Source organism: Apodemus sylvaticus, chromosome 11, assembly GCF_947179515.1.
Source record: "Apodemus sylvaticus chromosome 11, mApoSyl1.1, whole genome shotgun sequence".
Lineage (NCBI taxonomy): Eukaryota > Metazoa > Chordata > Mammalia > Rodentia > Muridae > Apodemus > Apodemus sylvaticus.
Genome location: NC_067482.1, coordinates 70,245,543 through 70,265,931, shown reverse-complemented (window position 1 = coordinate 70,265,931; position 20,389 = coordinate 70,245,543).

The window sequence follows — 20,389 nt, the reverse complement described above, 5'->3', positions numbered from 1 at the left end:
GAATTTCCATTTTCTTTTAGTACATTTCAGAATGCTAAACTCAGCATGATAGTGTATGTTTATAATCATAGCTACTTTAGAGACTGAGGTAGGAAGATTGCATGAGCCCAAAAGTTTGAAAGCAGTCTCGGGAAGGTAGTAAGATGGTAGTTTACTTAAAGTCCTGAGATAATAGGGTAGATTTGAAAAGTAATTACAAGTATTTTAATAAAATTACACAGACCCTGGGGACAGTTTATCTGACAATACACTCTAAATAAAATTGAATACAGAAAAATTAGTGTTTTTATATGTTGTTTTAGGGCAGTTATTCTCAAACTGCCTAATGCTGTGACAGTTTAATTTATTTCCTCATATTGTGCTGAGCCCCAACCATAAAATTATGTTTGTTGCTTCTTCATAGCATAGTATTTGCTACTATTATGAATACTGATGGTAAATACCTGTGTTTTCTGGTGATCTTTGGTGACCCCAATGAAAACATGATTCAAACACAAAGGGAGTCACACCTGATAGGGTTAGAACCAGTGCTTGAGGAGGAGGTATGCAGAATGTTGAGTTTCTCATGATAGTTTGACATCTACTAGACTGGATGACACTCCCACTACCCACTGATTTATTGTTAACCACATGACTCTTATCTGTGGCCAGGTGCTTTTGATTCTCAATCTCAAAATGTTACACAAGAATGGATTTTCCCCTATTACTGTTTATTTCTTTCTCTATATCCATCAGAGTGAGAAACACTCATCTTCTGTTGATAGTCCATGAGGGTTGGAATATAGTCTCTGTTTTTCAATGATTTGTCCCTTCTTTCTCGATAAGTACTTCTTCCATACTCAGAGTGGACCTCAGTTAGTGTTTGGCTGAATTAATTAGGTTCTCAAACAATCCCATGTGGAATGCATGCCCTGCCTCATAACACACACACATACACACACACACACACACACACACACAAACACATATATATGTCACCATATGAGGCAGGGACTCAAACTGCCTACTGCATGTACACATATGTGTGTGTGTGTGTGTGTTTGTGTGTGTTACTATATATGTTTTATATATATATATGTGTGTGTGTGTCCTGCATTTTTCTATTACAAAATTCATAATTGGAGGGCTCAAATTGTACCTTGGACTGTTTTTGTTGCATGTGGAAGGGTCAGGGTTTGCTCCCCTTCACTGACAATTAAAGATCAGGAATGAACTTGAGGCTATAACAATGTTTTACCCTTTTCCCAGTTTTCCATCAGATTTAAAGAAGCTTTATGTTATGTGAATTATATAGTGAGATTTTTATGTAGAGACACAAGTGTTAAAACACTTTTTTACTTACTAGAATAATCTGTCTTGACATTTCTTTCAGAGAAGCTAAGTCCTTCTAGTGTCCCTCTTGAGTTTTCACATGAGACCCCATCTCTACATGAAACTCCACAGTAGGCCTGACTACCTTCTGGCTTACTACTAATACTTGCTTTCATCATCAGTGTGATCTGAACTCACATTCTGTAATTACTTACCTATAGTATGAGATTCCAAGTCATCTCCCTCACAGGATTTTTTCAGGAGGCACTGAAGTTCTAGAGAGGCTAATTCAAGAACTCTCTTGAAACTGAGAAAATCAGAGCCCGTTGTTTTCTTTCTCATGTCTCTTCCTGCTTCATTCTGCAGCTCAACCAACGTCATCTGTGGTCACCCTGTAAATACTAAGTGTAATTCATCTCCCCTGGCTAGGTCTCACCCTGTGTCTCTAAGTCCATCTCTACTTACTCTACCGAATGTTGTTTCAAAGGAAATTTAATGAATAATGGGTAAATCAAGCATTCAACAGTGGTAACAATGAGAATTGTATACACAGAGTTGCCAGGGGGAAGCTCCTCACTCTGTCCAGAAGGCTGTACAGTGAGACGTCTCAGGTTTCAGAAGGTGCAAGTGGTTTGGGTAACCCTGCCTGTGAGAGGAGGAAAGAGAAGGATGAGCTGGAAATAATTTTGCTGCTGTGGATCTATGCTTTCTAGGGAGAAGTAAGGATCAAAATTTATATAGTCATACACATTATTAAAAATTGTGCTACCACACTGTTTCACAAGGAAAGGTCTGTTGATCACAACGCGAGAAAGCCGGTTGTGGCATAATCCACACATTGTGAACGCAGCTGCTCCTGTAAGAACCCGTCCTATCCAAAGACAAGAAGTTGTCAAAACGAGACAGTACAGGCTCCATATAAAGATGCTACAAGAAAGAAGAAAATGAATAGAAGTATGCGCATGATGACTAAGTGTTGGCAGGAAAATATCGGCACAGAACAGATGTGTGGATGAGCAAACACAGGGCACAGTTGAGGCCTTAAAGATTCACTTCACAAAAAGACCATGAGTCAAGTTAACCGGAAGAGATGAGCTGCAGGCTGGCAAAAGCTGGGGAGTAAGCACAAAAGACAGAGAGAGCCTCATCTCCAAAATCAAGTCTGCATTGGGAACAGCACAAAGCAGAGCTGGAGCTGTTGCTGAGCGTCTAAGTCAGCCGTGAGAGAGGGGAGCTGAACGGAAAGTAAGCAAAGATTAGAATATCGCTGACAGGAAAAGGCAATGTGTGGAGATTCAAATAGGTGAGCTTCAAAAGTTCAGCATGTGTTTTTTTAAGGATTCGGTTTCAAAAGCAATTATATATAAAGACAATCTAGAGATATGTCCTGAAGCAGTACACTGCAACTCAAGACTTTGGAAACGGGAATGTGGAACAGGTGTAGTCGCTATTTGTTGCTGTGATGAAACCCCTCCATCAAAGGCAACGGGAGGAAGAGAGGCCTTACTTGGCTTTAGATTCCAGAGTGCTAAGACAACTGAAATAACTGGTGGTTTTCAATCTCAAAGCCTGGCCTCAGTGACGTTGTTCCTCCAGTGAGGCTCTTATAAATAAACCTTCTCACATATCACACCAACTGGGGATGAAATAGTTAAATACCTGTGACCATGGGAGACACTTCTCATTCTAACCAAAACAATAGGTAAAGTACATATTTAGCCTCTAGAAAAAAAAATTTAACTCATTCATGCAAGGAATTCAGCTAGATTTAAAAATGACAGTAACAATTAATGTTAGAGGACAGGAGGCCAGCATCCTGAAGTCACTATAAATTTAATTTTGTACACAAGATCTAAAAATACTGATTGCTTTCTATGCCCATCTCTTAGCTGATGGGTTATAACAGCAGCAAAGGTCATAACAAGCAGACCAAGGTGGCTGCTCTTGTGGCTACCACAAGATAGTGAAAAAGAAAAGAGAGTAATATGCAAGGCAAATTACTAAAATATGCAGCCTGGGAAGATATTACAATTGAATGATAGAAAGAAAGGGCAGGAGAGACAAGAGAGAAAACACACCCATGTATACAAGAAAACCTCGCTCTGATCTCTAAAATACATGTAGAAACAACTGGATGTAGAGGCGACTGCTTGTGATCCCAGTGCTAGGAGAACAGATACAGAAATATCCCTGTGCTCTCTGGCCTGATGGACTGATTTCTGAGATCTAAGTCCAGCTAGACACATGTCTCAGAATAATATTCTAGGACAGGGCACATACCAGCACTCACTTGCAAAAACAGGGATTTACTAACACCAACATAAAGAGGCAGGCATGTCTGTGCAAACTGTAGAGCCAGAACTGGGAATGGAGACAGGGACACAGCTTACAGTTACAGCCAAATTGGTGAGCTTCCAAATCACAGAGAGACCAGGCATCAAAGCATATAGAAGGATACCATAAAAGACGACACCCCAAGTCCTGTTCTAGCCTTCTTGAGCCTTTACACTCATGTGAAGACCCACACATTAACGCATGCACACACGCGCACGCACGCACACTCACACACACACACACACACACAGAGAGAGAGGGGGGGTGAGACAAAATGAGAGAGAGAGAGAAAGAGAGAAAGAGAGAGAATCTGAGGAATGAAAGCTGAACTTGACCTTTGACATCAGCATACAATTACATACATGATCACAAGTACCAGCATGTATGTGTACCTATAAACATATGTGTACATGAAAAACTACAAATATAAACACAGACATATGAAGAGAAACAAACAAGAAGACATGAATAGAGATTATAAAAGCATACATACTTTGCAAAAATGACTGTGTGCCTTAATGTGCCTGCGGAAGAACTTGCTGCTGCTATAGTAAGGCAAGAGAGAGCAGTGAGTTTGAATGTGAAGGGCTTTTAGGGGCATTTTTTATGGTTTTATGGGCTGCAATTGTAAATGAGTGACTGTAGTAGATACATGCCCATCGGGCGCAAGAAGAAAGCTGACAAGAAATTTTATATGATTGGGAGAAGCAGGAGAGATGAGTAAATTAAGATTCTAAGTTCAGACCACGTAGTGTAGACCCGAGCTTCAAGCTCCATTTAGGAAATCTTTATGTAAAGTTTTAGTTATTAAACATCATGTGAAGGGAAGCAATTCATGAAACACAATTCTAAATTTCTATAGGCACCTACACCTGAGAAATGAACACTTTTTGTGTAGAGGAAAGGTCAAGGAACAGAAAAAGCAGACAGCAGCACCGCATGGAATATGAGAGAAAAAAGGAATCAAAAAGAATTTCACATGAATTAATAAAATATATTTTAAAATATAGTTAGGCACAAGGACTATCAGATTACATGGCAATGAAAAATGCCCAGCTCTACTCAGAAAAATGAGAAAACAGAAAAGAAAAAGAAGAAAAAACAAGTAATGTTTTCGTTTAAGAAAATGTGAGTGAAAAATGAAATAAAATCTTAGTGCAATTTAAGGACAAAGTAAGATTAAAAAGGACTCTTGATGAGCATAGTGCTCCTCTGTATCAAAAAAGGATGGCATTGTGGGGTGTGTGTGTGTGTGTGTGTGTGTGTGTGTGTGTGTGTTTGTGTGTGTGTGTGTGTATGAGAGAGACAGACAGAGAGAGAGAGAGATAGAGAGAGAGAGAGAGAGAAGAAAATGTGTATGTGAGAGACAGAGAGCTAGAAAGACAGAAACAGAGACAGAGGCAGATACTGAGTTGGTAATTAGGACTCCCGATTAGGACAGAACAGAACTTGTGGGTGTGTCTTCTGTAGACTGAGTCTCTCATTATTTTTCTGGTTTCTGCTGCTGAACCGTGTGAGTGGGGTAATTCTCCTGCCTTCACTTTCTAGCTTACTATAGGACCCCTATAACATTATAAGATTAGGCATACTTGCTATCTTATCTAGCTTTTTCTATTTTTGACATCAATTTCTGGAATGTAAAGTCAGCTCACCAGGCTTTTGTTAACCCAATGTGCCATCTCCCTAGACCCAAGAGATGAAGTCTCAAGTACATAAACATTTATATAGATACACAATTATTGTTAATATTGGAGAGACATAGAAAGTAACAAGTATCCTGGATAATTTTATGTCAACTTGACACAAACTGAAGTCATTTGAGAGGAGGGGACCTCAATTAATTGCCCTCATAAAATCAGTCTGCAGGCAAGTCTGTAGGGCATCTTCTTAATTAGTCTTAGGTTGGGGAGGGCTCACCTCATCGTCAGTAGTGTTATACCTGGGCTGGTGGTCTCCAGGTCTATAAAAAAGCAGGCTAAAAAAGTCATAAGGAGTAAGCCAATAAGCAGTACTCCTCCCTGGCCTCTGTTTTAGTTTGTCCTGAGTCCCCTCAGTGGTGAACTGTTACTTAGAATTATAAGCTGAAATAAACCCTTCCCTTCACAACTTGATCTTGATCATGATTTTTCTTGTCAGCAATAGAAACTTTAACTAAGACATGTATGGAAAATAAATCACAACAAATTATATAAAAATCTGACCATGTTTTAAATTTTCTTGACATGGAGACATATAAGAAACAATATATAACACCTACTTGTTAGTTCAGGGTTGAGATGCTATTGAAGTGTAATCCCTAGAAGGAAATGCTGCCCCCTTCCAGAAACACATGACATGAAGACAAACATGTCTGAGGTCTGAGCTATCAATAACAGTGAAACACACCCAGAATAGGTAAAGAATAGGCGTGTTTAAAAGCAAGGTGAGAGCTCAGAAGGATATTGATTATGCTTACTTGATACAAGATGTCACACAATAACACACACTTCCCTGGAATTCACTCAGACATCTGGTGATCCTCTTGTGCCAGTCTGCCAGGGTTGAGATTACAGGGTGTGGCACCATACCTGACTTCATACGGATAATAAAATGTTTAATCTTGACAAAAACTACATAATATTTAAAAGTGAGAGTATGATGTGGATTTTAAATTGAAATGCTTACTGTAAGGAAAAAGTCAATAATTGGTATACTGAGAACAAAGCCAGGTAGGTGTGTGCTGGAAGTGCGACATGCGAAAATTTTGTTGCTTTATTATATAACTAACAAAAGACAAGAAGAAAGGGAAGAGCAGCTCATGGGAATGATCAACATAGTATACTTTTCGCAGCTAAGAAAATAGGTGATAAGCCAATATACAAAGATAATCACACTTGTAAGGGAAATGTGAAATGAAGCCATCATTTAAAATATGTGAGACTGAGAAAAATTGAAAAAAGTCTGACAACACAATACAATTGCAGATGGGGTGGGGACAGGCACCCTTCTCAGCTCTAAGAACTGTATCAAGTGTGACTGGAAAGCACAATGCAAATATCAAACACACATAAATTCTGATGAAGAAACTTGATTTTAAGTAGTTATTATGCAGTTAGGATCACATATTTTTTACTTAATTTTAAAGACCTATCACAACTCTTTTCATAACAAAAACAATAGAAGATGCATCTAAAAATGTTAACTATGTTACATGATATTCATATACTCTAATATGCCTTATCATTGAAGCTGAGAAATTGTCAATTATTATGAAATAGGAACAAAGTTAGAACAGGATAAATACATTAGTGTTTAATTTACATTATTCAATATTTACATATTTATTCATTAATATATTAGAGATATTTAATAGTGTGCATACTCATTCTGCATTTTGGCAATATAGGACTGTTATAGAGTACTGAGTTCATGCTCTAAGAGGAGAAATGCTACATGAGTGAAAGAGAGAGAGATAGAGGGATGAAATACATGTTGAGTAGGACGTTCATTGATGTATCCTTTGCTGTGAATGTATTTCCACAAATGCTTTTGAAAATGTTATTTATATCATAACTTCAGTTTTTGGTAAATTTATAAAATGTTTTAGATCATATTTATACCCCCTCACCCAATTTCATGTGTTCTTTTCATTTTTTTTTTTTTGAGCAAGTCTTCATTCAAAAACTCACTTTTTACTGAAGAGATCTTTTTTTTTTATTCGATATAATTTATTTACATTTCAAATGATTTCCCCTTTTCTAGCCCCCCCACTCCTCGAAAGTCCCGTAAGCCCCCCTCTCTTCCCCTGTCCTCCCTCCCACCCCTTCCTACTTCCCCGTTCTGGTTTTGCCGAATACTGTTTCACTGAGTCTTTCCAGAACCAGGGGCCACTCCTCCTTTCTTCTTGTACCTCATTTGATGTGTGGATTATGTTTTGAGTATTCCAGTTTTCTAGGTTAATAACCACTTATTAGTGAGTGCATACCATGATTCACCTTTTGAGCCTGGGTTACCTCACTTAGTATGATGTTCTCTAGCTCCATCCATTTGCCTAAGAATTTCATGAATTCATTGTTTCTAATGGCTGAACAGTACGCCATTGTGTAGATATACCACATTTTTTGCATCCACTCTTCTGTTGAGGGATACCTGGGTTCTTTCCAGCATCTGGCAATTATAAATGGGGCTGCTATAAACATAGTAGAGCATGTATCCTTATTACATGGTGGGGAATCCTCTGGATATATGCCCAGGAGTGGTATAGCAGGATCTTCTGTAAGTGAGGTGCCCAGTTTTCGGAGGAACCGCCAGACTGATTTCCAGAGTGGTTGTACCAATTTGCAACCTCACCAGCAGTGGAGGAGTGTTCCTCTTTCTCCACACCCTCTCCAACACATGCTGTCTCCTGAATTTTTAATCTTAGCCATTCTGACTGGTGTAAGATGAAATCTTAGGGTTGTTTTGATTTGCATTTCCCTAATGACTAATGAAGTTGAGCATTTTTTAAGATGCTTCTCCGCCATCCGAAGTTCTTCAGGTGAGAATTCTTCGTTTAACTCTGTACCCCATTTTTTAATAGGGTTGTTCGGTTTTCTGGAGTCTAACTTCTTGAGTTCTTTATATATATTGAATATTAGCCCTCTATCTGATGTAGGATTGGTGAAGATCTTTTCCCAATTTGTTGGTTGCCGATCTGTCCTCTTGATGGTGTCCTTTGCTTTACAGAAACTCTGTAAACTTATGAGGTCCCATTTGTCAATTCTTGCTCTTAGAGCATATGCTATTGGTGTTCTGTTCATAAACTTTCTCCCTGTACCGATGTCCTCAAGGGTCTTCCCCAGTTTCTTTTCTATTAGCTTCAGAGTGTCTGGCTTTATGTGGAGGTCCTTGATCCATTTGGAGTTGAGCTTAGTACAAGGAGACAAGGATGGATCAATTCGCATTCTTCTGCATGCTGACCTCCAGTTGAACCAGCACCATTTGTTGAAAAGGCTATCTTTTTTCCATTGGATGTTTTCAGCCTCTTTGTCGAGGATCAAGTGGCCATAGGTGTGTGGGTTCATTTCTGAATCTTCAATCCTGTTCCATTGATCCTCCTGCCTGTCACTGTACCAATACCATGCAGTTTTTAACACTATTGCTCTGTAGTATTGCTTGAGGTCAGGGATACTGATTCCCCCAGATTTTCTTTTGTTGCTGAGAATAGTTTTATCTATCCTGGGTTTTTTGTTGTTCCAGATGAATTTGATAATTGTTCTTTCTAACTCTGTGAAGAATTGAGTTGGGATTTTGATGGGTATTGCATTGAATCTGTATAGTGCTTTAGGCAAAATGGCCATTTTAACTATATTGATTCTACCGATCCATGAGCATGGGAGATTTTCCCATTTTTTGAGGTCTTCTTCCATTTCCTTCTTCAGAGTCTTGAAGTTCTTGTCATACAGATCTTTCACATGTTTGGTAAGAGTCACCCCAAGATACTTTATACTGTTTGTGGCTATTGTGAAGGGGGTCATTTCCCTAATTTCTTTCTCAGCCTGCTTATCCTTTGAGTATAGGAAGGCCACTGATTTGCTTGAGTTGATTTTATAACCTGCCACTTTGCTGAAGTTGTTTATCAGCTGTAGGAGCTCTCTAGTGGAATTTTTGGGTCACTTAGGTAGACTATCATGTCGTCTGCAAATAATGATAGTTTGACTTCTTCCTTTCCAATTTGTATCCCTTTGACCTCCTTATGTTGTCGAATTGCCCGAGCTAGTACCTCAAGTACAATATTGAAAAGATAAGGAGAAAGGGGGCAGCCTTTTCTGGTCCCTGATTTCAGTGGGATTGCTTCAAGTTTCTCTCCATTTAGTTTGATGTTGGCTACCGGTTTGCTGTATATTGCTTTTACTATGTTTAGGTATGGGCCTTGAATTCCTGTTCTCTCCAAGACTTTAAGCATGAAAGGATGCTGAATTTTGTCAAATGCTTTTTCAGCATCCAATGAAATGACCATGTGGTTTTGTTCTTTGCGTTTGTTTATGTAGTGGATTGTATTGATGGATTTCCGTATATTGAACCAACCCTGCATTCCCGGGATAAAGCCTACTTGATCATGGTGGATGATCGTTTTGATGTGTTCTTGGATTCGGTTGGCAAGAATTTTATTGAGTATTTTTGCATCGATGTTCATAAGGGAAATTGGTCTGAAGTTCTCTTTCTTTGTTGGATCTTTGTGTGGCTTTGGTATCAGCGTAATTGTGGCTTCGTAGAAGGAATTGGGTAGTGTTCCTTCTGTTTCTATTTTGTGGAATAGTTTGAAGAGTATTGGTGTTAACTGTTCTTTGAAGGTCAGGTAGAATTCTGCACTGAAGCCATCTGGTCCTGTGCTTTTTTTGGTTGGAAGACTTTCTATGACTCCTTCTATTTCTTTAGGCATTATGGGACAGTTTAGATGGTCTAGTTGATCCTGATTTAATTTTGGTATTTGGTATCTGTCAAGGAAATTGTTCATTTCCTCAGATTCTCCAGTTGTGTTGAGTACAGGCTCTTGTAGTAGGATCTGATGATTTTTTGGATTTCCTCAGTTTCCGTTGTTATATCTCCCTTTTCATTTCTAAGTTTGTTAATTTGGATACTTTCTCTGTGCCCTTTGGTCAGTCTGGCTAAGGGTTTTTCTATCTTGTTGATTTTCTCAAAGAACCAGCTCCTGGTTTTGTTGATTATTTGTATGGTTCTCTTTGTTTCTACTTGATTGATTTCGGCCCTGAGTTTGATGATTTCCTGCCTTCTACTCCTCCTGGGCGAAATAGCTTCTTTTTGTTCTAGGGCTTTCAGGTGTGTCATTAAGCTGGTAATGTATGCTCTCTCCATTTTCTTTTTGGAGGCACTCAGGGCTATGAGTTTTCCTCTTAGCACTGCTTTCATTGTGTCCCATAGATTTGGGTATGTTGTGTTTTCATTTTCATTGTGTTCTGAAAAGTCTTTAATTTCTTTCTTTATTTCTTCCTTGACCAAGGTATCATTGAGTAGAGTATTGTTCAGTTTCCACGTGTATGTGGGTTTTCTGTTGTTTCTGTTGCTATTGAAGACCACTTTTACTCCATAGTTATCAGATAGGAGGCATGGGATTAGTTCTATCTTCTTATATTTGTTGAGGTCTGTCTTGTGACCAATTATATGGTTGATTTTGGAGAAGGTACCATGAGGTGCTGAGAAAAAGTTATATTCCTTTGTTTTAGGATAGAATGTTCTATATATATCTGTTAAATCTAATTGGTCCAAAGCTTCAATTAGTTTCATTGTGTCCCTGTTTAGTTTCTGTTTTCCTGATCGGTCCATTGAGGAAAGTGCAGTGTTGAAGTCACCCACAATTATTGTGTTAGGTGCAATGTGTGCTTTTAGTTTTAATAAAGTTTCTTTTACGAAAGAGGGTACCCTTGCATTTGGGGCATAGATGTTCAGGATTGACAGTTCTTCTTTTTGTATTTTTCCTTTGACCAGCAAGAAGTGTCCCTCAGGGTCTCTTTTGATGACTTTGGGTTGAAAGTAAATTTTATCTGATATTAAAATGGCTACTCCAGCTTGTTTCCTGAGACCATTTGCTTGTAAAATTGTCTTCCAGCCTTTTACTCTAAGGTAGTGTTTGTCTTTGACCCTGAGGTGTGTTTCCTGTAAGCAGCAAAATGTAGGGTCCTGTTTACGTATCCATTCAGTTAGTCTGTGTCTTTTTATTGGGGCATTAAGTCCATTGATGTTAAGAGATATTAAGGAATAGTGGTTCTTACTTCCTATCATTTTTGACGTTATTTTTTAAATTTGATTGCTTAACTTCTTATGGGTTTGATGAAAGGTTACTATCTTGCTTTTTCCAGGGTGAAGTTTCCCTCCTTGTATTGGTGTTGTCCTCCTATTATCCTTTTTAGGGCTGGGTTTGTGGATAGATATTGGGTAAACTTGGTTTTGTCATGAATTATCTTAATTTCTCCATCTATGGTGATTGAGAGTTTTGCTGGATATAGTAGTTTTGGTTGGCATTTGTGTTCTCTTAGAGTCTGCATGAGATCTGCCCAGGACCTTCTAGCCTTCATAGTCTCAGGTGAAAAGTCTGCTGTGATTCTGATGGGTCTTCCGTTATATGTTACTTGGCCGTTTTCTCTTACTGCCTTTAGCATTCTTTCTTTGTTTAGAACATTTGGTGTTTTGATTATTATGTGACGGGAAGTATTTCTGTTCTGGTCCAGTTTGTTTGGAGTTCTGTAGGCTTCTTGTATATTCATGGGCATCTCTCTCTTTAGGTTAGGGAAGTTTTCTTCCATAATTTTATTGAAGATATTTGCTGGCCCTTTAAGTTGTAAATCTTCACTCTCATCTATGCCTATAACCCTTAGGTTTGGTCTTCTCATTGTGTCCTGGATTTCCTGGATATTTTGGGTTACAAGCTTTTTGCATTTTGCATTTTCTTTAACTGTTGAGTCCATGGTTTCTATGGAATCTTCAGCATCTGAGATTCTTTCTTCTATCTCTTGTATTCTGTTGTTGATATTTGCATCTCTGTCCCCTGATTTCTTCCTAAGGCTTTCTATCTCCAAAGTTGTCTCCCTTTGAGTTTTCTTAGTTGTTTCTACTTCTGATTTTAGATCCTGGATGGTTTTGCTTGGCTCCTTCACTTGCTTGTTTGTGCTTTCCTGTAATTCTTTAAGAGATTTTTGTGTTTCCTCTTTCATGACCTCAGCCTGTTGACCAAAGTTCTCCTGTATTTCTTTAAGAGCTTTTTGTGTTTTGTCTTTCATGACCTCAGCCTGTTGACCAAAGTTCTCCTGTATTTCTTTAAGTGTTTTTTGCATTTCCTCCTTGTTGGCTTTTGTATTCTCCTGGATTTCTTTCATTGATTTTTGTGTTTCCCTTGCAAGGGCTTCTAACTTTTGATCCATTTTCTCCTGAATTTCTTTAAGTATGTCCTTCATGTGTTCCTGTACCAGCATCATGACCAGTGATTTTAAATCCAAATCTTGTTTTACTGGTGTGATGGGGTATCCAGGACATGTTGGTAGAGGAGAATTGGGTTCAGATGTTGCCATATTGCCTTGATTTCTGTTAGTGACATTCCTGCGTTTGCCTTTTGCCATCTAGTTCTCACTGGTGTTACTTGGTCTTGTCAGTGCTGGACTCACCAGTGCAAGCTGCCCCTTCCCAGTTGGCCTCTGGTGCACAGCTTACCTCCTGCACTGCTTGTAGACAGGGTGCTGCTGCCCAGGCTGTTCAGATCCCAAACCAGGCACCCGAAGGCTCCCGCTGGGGCCCGCTGGATTCACTGGAGCACACTGACTTCTCCCAGCTGGCCGCCCGGAAGCCCAGCTAGCCTCTTGCAGGACTTGGAGATGTGGTGCTGCCGCCCAGGCTGATCTGGATCCGGAAGCGGAGAGAGTAGAGCTGAGGGCTTCTGCCTGAGGCCTTGCCCCAGATTCTGTCTGTGGACCAGATGGAGCCCGTGTGCACCCCCAGGGAGTGCCGATGGTGTATTCTGCTATGACCTCCCCTGTGTTCCGCTCACTCCACTGGGCAGCCGATCCTCCAACCAGGCTGGCACACACAAGGTTAGCCTGGCCGCCCAGTCCCTGAGTCCAGGCAAAAGCCTAGGAGGCCAAGGTCCGAGCAAAGTTCCCCTAGGGCTATGACTGTTAATTGGGTCCGCCAGGTGACTAGGATGGTGGGCTTGCGCGCCCATGCTCCCTGAACGAGCCGGGAGAGTCTGCTGTGCTAACAACCTCCTGGGCGGGTTGACTCACAGATGGCCCACCAAGCCGCCCAGTTCTTGGGGTCAGTCCTGTGCCTTTTGGGGCCTAGACCCCTGCTTTGTTAGCCTCAGGTTATGCCTGTTACAGGTCTGCCCGCCAGAGCTCTCTGTCGTCCTGCAGGCAAAATGGCGGCGCGCGCGCGCAGGCCTAGGCAAAAAACCTCCTGGCTGGGTTGGCACCCCGATGGCCCCCTGACCAGCCCAGGGCCTGGGTGCAGGCCAACGCCCGTCGGGCTCAGACCACCGCGGTGTTGGCCTCGGATTATGTTTGTGTACCTCAGTCTGTCCGATCCCTGGAGTCTGAAGCCAAGATGGATGCACCTCTCCTGACTGGTGGGAGGCCGAGTTCTGAAGTGCAGGAAAGGCGCTGCACAACTGCAGCTGCTTGCCGCCCGGCTGGTCAGCGAAGGTCAGTGGTCGTAGGCGCAGGGCCTAACTGGACCCTGTGTCGCCTTGGTCCCACTGCTGATGGCCCTTCAGCTGGACCAGCCACTGCTGCACTGCTGCCGCCGCCGCTGCCGCCCGTTCTTTTCGTTTTATAAGCCACCAAGTCTAATTCGTGTTGCACTTATGCACATGGGTGTGGGATTGTTCACTGGGGTATGATCAATTTACCATGGGACCACAGCATTGAGAAAAATGGATTCTCCCTTCCCTAGCACCCATCAACTCCCAATAACTCTCACTAAGTGTGGAGCCTTGAAACTAGATTCTCTCTCTCTCTCTCTCTCTCTCTCTCTCTCTCTCTCTCTCTCTCTCTCTCTTTCTCTCTCTCTCTCTCTCTCTCTTTCTGTCCCTGTCTCTGTCTCTCTCTGTCTCTCTCTGTCTCTCTCTCTCTCTCTGTCTCTCTCTCTCTCTCTCACACACACACACACACACACACACACACACACACACACACACACACACCTAGACTGCTGACTGATATACTGGTATATTACTTCTCTGTTGCTGGGATAAAACATCATGATCAAGGGAACTTGTAGGAGGAAGAGTGTTTATTGGTTTATAGTTCCATATAGTTCTAGAGGAATAATTCTGGTCCATCATACCAAGTAGGCATAGCAGCAAGAAGCAGGCTGAGCAGCAGGGTAAAGAAGCTGAGAGTGCAGGTCTTCACCATGAAACGGAAAGAAGAAACCAGAAATAACATGAGGCTTTAAACTCTGAAAAGCCACCTTCAGTGGCCTACTTAGTCCATCAAGGTTGCTCCTCCAAAACCACCCAAACTCTGTCACCAGCTAGGAAACAAGTTCTCAAATGCCTAATGCTATAGAGTACATTTCCCACTAAAACCACAAAAAGCGACTTAGTCTTGTGCAGATTTTGTATTGGCAATCATACCTGCTCCATATATTTTTCATAAAGTAGAGGAACTGACCCTGTGAGTGACTGAGTTGATACCCTAAAAGTATGTTTTAAACAAAGATGAAGTAGAGAGAGCATTTCATGGGACATGTGCTTGCAGTGGCACTTGCCTGTCACAGCACAGAAAAGGCACACTCACTCTGCAATTTACAACAGTCACTACAACCCTAGATGCAAAAGACTAGAGCTGAAACAGCTTCCCAGGGCAGATGATTACTTTTTATAAACATGCAACAACCTCAAAGACTAGCTTTGTGCGAAACTTGTCTGAGAGGCACGAAGGCATTGGTGAGAGCCAGCACCACCATTTTTATGCTCTCTGTGAATGCAGAAGTCATAGCCGTTTCATATGCTGATGACATATGCTTCTTCCGTATCTGGGGAGTGGGAGCCCAGGCAAACACAAACAGGTTCAGAGTGTATATGTCTTCCTTTCCTCACCAAATGACCCAACCATTCTTCTATTAGGTAGCAACTGTGAAGCCACAGGAAGTCTCTGGCCCAATTCTTCTTGCTTCCCAATTTTTCTGCAATCATATATATATATATATATGGAAAAATATGTCAAAAGTAGGGCTCCTTTTCAGAAATCAAGCAGGTGGGGTTTAGCAAAAGGAAGCAAACCCTCACTGCTGCAGAAGAGCTCCTACCAGAGCTGGCACATAACACTCCAACACCCATGTCCATTACAACCTCTTTCTAAGGAGACCCAAAGAGGAGTTTCAGAACCACACTTGATTTCTGATTTTTAGCAAGTTAGCTTTTATTCATTTCTTTCTGTCTGCACCAAGTCACTGATTTTTATATTTTCTGAGTTGGGCAGATAAAGCATATGTGCAAAAGAGATACCTGGCATCATTCCTTACCTGTGAGGACATTTAGTGATTCACTGAAAACTATGCTTCAGTCTTTCCTGTTTCTGAGTGTTGATAGCTATACTTATCAGAACCACTTAGAATAAACAGGATTCTGCTCTAACTGGATGAAGCCAATGATAAAATATTAGATTATGTAGGTGTACTACACTGAGCTAAGGGTGCTGACCTGGTGATCTGTAGCAAGAATGCTCAGCTATGCTCTGTTTTTCTGGATTATGCAAGATTCACTGGGGTCTAGGCTTTATATGAGGTAAACAAAAACACCTTTCCCAATAGGAAATAGCACTCAATTTAAGATTCAAATCCATTATAAATGAGTTTATTTTCCAGGTAAGCCAAAAATTATAACTTAGCTCTCAACAGTTTGTATTGAACCATCCTTTATCCAGTCTTAAGTGGCAAAATAGAATATATAGATTAACTACCCACAAGTCCTTGGTGCTCATTTGTAAACCGGACTAGTTTGTGACAGTGTTAGCAGGACCCCAGAGAGAGTTAGGAATTGACAATATTGACAATATAAGATCTAGAGAAAGCCAAGAGCTATAGTTGGGATAAATGCTGTCTCAAAGGCCTGTCTAACAAAGGCCTAGTTGGCAACCATTGATAGCTATTAGTGGTATTGGAAACTTTCAAAATTGAAGTATAATGGGAAAAATTAATTGTTGAAATTCCAGAAGAGAGTATTGGGACCCTAAGCCCCCCTCTCTTCTCCTTCCCTGCCCCCTTTCACCCATCCCTGTCCTCTCTCCTTCCATTATTCCTTCCCCTCCCATCCATTCTCCCCCCCCCCCCTCGGTTCCTTACTCTGTCTCATCTCTGCCTCTTTCTCCCATTCCCCTCCCTTCCTCTTTTCACTCTACTCCCCACTTCCCCAACCACCTCCATTTTCCTTTATTCTTTGCCATCCCCTCTCCTCCTCTCAGTTTCCTTTCTCTTCTTTCCTCTCATTCAGAAATCTGACTTTGTAATCCCTAAATCGTTTGGTTTCAAATCACTTATTTGCAAAGGAATTAAAGCAGAGTCATGCGTTGCATAGCTTAAGAATGATGACACATGGTGGGAAATGTTAGTGCTAGGCAATTCCATCCATCATGTGAAGGCCATGCAGTATTTTACCTAGATCTGTATGGTAAAGCTCCATCTATAGTGTGGCCTTTTGATGTTACCAAAAAACATGGTGAACATGGAACTTATGGGCTACTTCCAGGATAAGAGATCACATTCACTTGGAGAATAAACTATTGTGTATGAAATAAGACTGCACATCAAAATGAGAGCAACATGGTAATATAGCACATATGTACCCCTAAAACTTGGCTTTCTTTTATCAGATAACATGTCTTATACATATTGTAAGTTTCATCCATTGTACAAGCAGTGTGGCAGTATGTCCACCTACTCAACAGCAACATGTGCAATCAATTTGCTTCATCACTGTGGCTTAAACATCCCTGGGTGGTGGGGTCGATGAGGTTACACTCATTGACCTAACAGCACATGCCACACATCTGTTCACACCACTCTGCTAACCTTCTCAGCAACCTCTCTAGCTTCCAAACATATCAAATTTCCCATGTCTAAAAGAGGTGCTCTGAGCCCAGCCCAACAATGTCACATCTCAAAACTCTGGTGTAGGGTTCCATAGCTGCCTGCAGCTATTACGAAGTGGGTTTCTGGAACAGAAGCTGAGGAATAAATAGGGAAGAGGGGCGAAAAGAAGTATGGCTAAGACAATATTCACTGATCAAAGCCAGAAACTTTAATGGCGCCAGACCTTTTAACAGTTTGGGCAAACCTTCCCCCCAGACTCCAGGCTGAGATCCGGTAGAAGTTGTCTAGCTTCTCTTGGAGGTCCTCGTCTTGACTGCTTTGGCAGCTGGGTGGGTCACCTGTTTAATTCAGGAATTCCTAGACCTGTAGGAACAATGAACTTAACCTTTACTTCAAGCACTCGGCCCTAGGTGGAGCAAGATCCTGGCTATCTGGGAGAAGTTAACCTTGACCAAAGTCAAACTCTGACCCAGTGCATGACTGCCCCAATATGGCTCTGTACATGTCCTCCCTTTTTTTATTAATTAGAACACGAGGAGGTAGAAAACAGGTGGATAAATATCTTTCATAAGAAGGCGGGCCTTAACCAGGAGGGGAAGCATTGACCGTAATTCCTCTTAAATTGTATAACGTCTTTTTCAGAGGAGGGGTAATAGGCTCCCTTATTATTTTAAGGACAGCCTCTCGACGTTAACCCCTATGCAATTAGGTGTACTTCCTGGGGACTCAGAAGCAGAAATTCACCTCCCCATGCGGTGCTTTGCCTCGCACGTCTCACTGGTACCCATGTTTGGTCTTAAACAAACACACATAGATCTGAGTTCTATGTGGCTCCCTCTTTGGAGATCCACTTGTGCAAGTTTTGAAGCCAGGGGGGTCTGCAAGTGTCTTTAACAGACATGCAATCTCTCCATCCAGGTGAGCCTGGGTGGAGACAGCCAGTCTGCTTAACAAACAAGGTCAAGAGTTAAAGGTGGAATAGGATTAACTTGTCCCTGAAGTATCCAATTCAGTTGCAAATTAACAACTTTAAGGACCCAAAGCTTGGCCTCTGAGGTGGGAGAGGTAGCCTTGTGTATAAAGAGATATGCTGTTACTTCTCAGGAAAAGTGGAGACTATATGTTAAATTAACACAGCTGGCTGAAGATAGTTAGCCATCTTCAAAATTGGAATCTTCAATATTGGAATTATTTCTAGACCAGTCTATGATTGAGTCAGCTGAACACAATAAGGAGGAGAGTCATTTTAACTCTTCTTAGATTAATTTTTCCTAAGCTAGCTTAACAGTCTCCATGTTCTGTCCCACAAAGTCTAAAAGCTTGAAGATAGGCAATTTATCTAACCTGGGACATTTGACAATTAAGGTAAGTCAAGAACATATACCCAATATAGCTCTTATGTTACCATGGCCTGGGCATTTAGCAAGCACACAGTCAGCATATCTTCTGTAGCATTCTGTGGAAAAAACATAGGGGACATGTCTTCTTCCCCAATATTAAATCAGGATCATGGCATATGTCAATAAGTGAATGCCTAATTACAAGATGTCATATACATTTAGCAAGGAGTTTCTTGGCATTCAAATTTTAAAAATTTTCTTAAAAACATGCAAGCATAATATAAATGATATGCACAGGGACACGATTTCCCCTCTCTTCTCTCTTCCAAGAAGATATTGTTTTATTAATTTAAGTTGGAACACAAAGTATAACCCATAACATAGGCAATAACTATGTAATTATATAAAATAAACATAGCATTTTTAGTTGCTCTTTCTGTTAGAGCAGTTGCAACTAGACAGCCTAAAAATGAATCATTAGTCACATGCACATATTTTTTAATCTTCTAAATTAGAAATATGAATATCATTTATCTATAATAACTAAGTCCTCTAGGATTAACACCATTACGTGGTAGAGGTAGAAATTGAGGACATCAAGAACAAATCTTTATAATTTGATGTGTACAAAATATAAAATTATTTCAAATACCTAAAGGACAGTCATTTAGAGAACATATCCTTTGTTCTTAGAAATTTGAATCACATTTGTATAAACTGTAAAAATTAAGAATTAGCAGTATTAAAAATGGACCAATTTTAAGCAATTATAAACCATGAGTTATATATATATATATATATATATATATATATATATATATATATATATATATACTATTATTAAAAGCTTGACTTTTAACATCTTAAAAATAGCTGTTATAGCACCCAATTCAGGTATCTGTGTTGAAGCAGGGAGAAACTTAAAGGAATAAACATGTGATCTGATAGTACAAATTATCTTTTGGATAACAATTATTAATTTTGTCTAAAAATGCTTGCCATGTAATAGACCAACCATTAATAATAAATTTGATTGCTGCTTGAAGTAAGGAACAAACATTTCCTACCTTGAAAACAGAGGTTTAAGACCTTCTGTGGCAAGCTTAAAATGAGGTAAATAAGATAAAGCCAATTAATATATCCTAACAAACTTTGAAAGCCATTTACCTAAAAATTCTAAAAGTCCATAGGAGCAAGGGCCTGTAACAAACATTCTATGAACATTATACACTGAAAATTTTAAGATCTTAACTTCTAGTATTGAAACAGAGACAAAACATTTTTTTTTTATTTATCTGCCCTAGGATCCACCTTTAGTCCTTGGCAAGGACTAGATCTGAGCCTTTTATCTAAGACCAGACCCAAACCTATGTTTTGAGGATTAAACAAAAGAAACCTGTAATTCCATGGTCAAAGGAACCTACTTGATATCAAATACATTTTCACAGAGATCTCCTTTTTAATCTTGGAGGGTTAAATTTTGCTCCTACCATTGTAGCCTATAAACTTGTGGAAAAGTGGCAATGGGCCTCTAAAACCCATAGCTGTATCACTCTCAAAATTATCTTAATTACAAAATGTTAAGAATTATGAGCCTGTAAACTGAAAACTGCAGCCAATGACACACTGATTTTTATTGTAAATCAATGTTTTCTTGCAATATTAGACCACAATTGCAATTTTGGAAGCAAATCCCAATTTTAAACAATCTATTTTCTTTAAAATCAATGGCAAACACATATTTACAGCACAAGGTTTGTCTGCCAGTTCTTATGTTCAAGTGTATGACAGTGTAACTTATTAAAGAGACATTATTTTAAATCTTAATCTTCATTAAGTCCAATCTC